This window comes from Hylobates moloch, unplaced genomic scaffold, assembly GCF_009828535.3.
Source record: "Hylobates moloch isolate HMO894 unplaced genomic scaffold, HMol_V3 SCAFFOLD_7, whole genome shotgun sequence".
In the NCBI taxonomy this organism is placed as follows: Eukaryota; Metazoa; Chordata; class Mammalia; order Primates; family Hylobatidae; genus Hylobates; species Hylobates moloch.
Genome location: NW_026652282.1, coordinates 133,783,069 through 133,785,438, shown reverse-complemented (window position 1 = coordinate 133,785,438; position 2,370 = coordinate 133,783,069).

Genomic DNA, 2,370 nt, shown 5'->3' with positions numbered 1-2,370 from the left:
AATGGGCCGCCGCCGCCCGCCTTCTTGTTGGCCGCACCCCCGCCCCGCGCCCGCCCCGCGCCCGGCCCGGCCCGGCGAGAAAGCCTTAATTGGTAAAATTGCCCAGGAGCCCGGGACGGGTGCGTGGGGGGCGGGGGGGCGGGGGCGCGCCATGAGCTCCAGCGACCCGCCGCCGGGCGACGCCGCCCCCCGAGATGAGCTCACCGCCGGCGAGGGCCGCCAGGCCCTGGGGGAGGGAGGGCTTCGTGGGGGAGTAGCCTCCAGCGCCCACAGGGACTGCAGGGCTCATGTCTAGGCCCAATCACAAGGATCCTGCGTGTCTGAGTCTGGGGGAGCCAAGCACACCCCAGGTGGAAAGGCCCAGGCCCAAGGCCACCTTCTCCAAGGAGCCACCCACAGTCACGGCCCCCGGTGTCTGTCCCAAGCCGGGATTGTGTTTCCTGGGGTGGGGGGAACAGGTTGTTGCAGGTGTTTACTGGGCGCCTACCTCAGGCAGGGCCCCAGGACGGGACTGCAGGGCTCTGAGCCCTGGGATGAACCTGACTGCCATGGATCAGGCGCTGCCAGGTCTGGCCTGGGGTGGGCAACAGAAACAGGATGGCTCAGGGGGACGCTCGGGGCAGTCCCAGAGCCTGGGAGTGTGCAGCGGAGTGCAGCCAAAAAGCCAAGTGTCTGTGAACATGGCGGGCACAGCCACGCCCTGGCACTGCCAGGCTCTTTCTTCTTCTATGTGCCCATTTCCTGGTAGCTTCAGATTCAGCTCAAATGTCACTTCCTTGGGGAAAGCCGCATAAAGCAGTGCCGTTGTAACATCTTGCCCACAACCCCCAGTAAGAATTACAGTTGACACTGTGAGCCAGCACACACACACACAGACACATAGACCTGAAACAAAGACTAGGCTGCTATTTTCTATTCTATTCCAAAGACGGAAGGGCGGAAAGGAGGGAGGGAGTCTGCTCGCACCTGCTAATTTAGTTCTTCAATCCCCAGTTTAACACTGTGGCAAGGCACTGGTTGCCCTCTAGGTATTGAGGTCTCTGCTGGCAATGACATTTCACACCCGATGCCCCGCGGAAACCTCCCAACAGTCAGGCCCAGGGGCTCGTCTCCAGCCACTCCATCCAGTGTGCGTGCCCCGCTGGGGAAGCCACTTGCTAGATGAGAAACCTGAGCTCAGGCCCGCAAGGTAGCTGTGCTGCGGTTCACAGCCAAGGCTATCCTTCGAGGAGGGAATCCCGCCCACCCACAGGCACCATAACAGGTGGAGGGAGCATGAAAGAGGTAGTGGCTGCTTGGCTGCATCTCAAGACCCCCGCTGTATTTGAACCCTCTCTTTCCACTCCTGCACGGCTCCCTGACACACACCTTCTAAACACAAGCAGTTCTTTGTGTCTACTTTTTCCAGGTTGCACTGGGGACAAAGGTTTCTATAGCACCAGCCATTCCTCGTGAAGATGCTAAGAAATTAACGACATCTTCTTACGTTGAAGATGTCAGAGAACTGGAATTGGCTCCATTCCTGCTGCAAAGGCTGAATCTCCAACCAGCTACACCAACAGTTAACAAGCTCACCACCCGCGAGGGCCGTCAGGCCCTGGGGGAGGGAGGACTTCGAGGGGAGTCGCCTCCAGCGCCCACAGGGTCTGCAGGGCTCATGTCTAGGCCCAATCACAAGGATCCTGCGTGTCTGAGTCTGGGGGAGCCAAGCGCACCCCAGGTGGAAAGGCCCAGGCCCAAGGCCACCTTGTCCAAGGAGCCACCCACAGTCACGGCCCCCGGTGTCTGTCTGAAGCCAGGATTGTGTTTCCTGGGGTGTGGGCAACAGGTTGTTGCAGGTGTTTACTGGGTGCCTACTCAGGCAGGGCCCCAGGACGGGACTGCAGGGCTCCGAGCCCTGGGATGAACCTGACTGCCATGGATTGGGTGCTGCCAGGTCTGGCCTGGGTTGGGCAGCAAAAACAGGACCACTCAGGGGAACACGAAAGTTAAGTTTGTTTAATATTAAGAAGATTCTGATCTTAAAGAAAACATTGGCCAGGCATGGTGGTTCATGCCTATAATTCTAGCACTGTGGGAAGCTGAGGCAGGCGGATTAATTGAGCCTAGGAGTTTGAGACCAACCTGGGCAACACAGCAAGACACTATCTCTACCAAAAATATAAAAATTAGCTGGGTGTGGTGACGTGCACCGGTAGTCTCAGCTGCTCAGGAGACAGGTGGGAGGATCGTTTAAGCCCGGGAGTTTGAGGCTGCAGTGAGCTATAATTTCACCACTACACTCCAGCCTGGGTCACACAGTGAAACCCTGTCACTAAACATTAAAAAAAAAAAGGCCAGGTATGGTGGCTCATGCCTGTAATCCCAGCA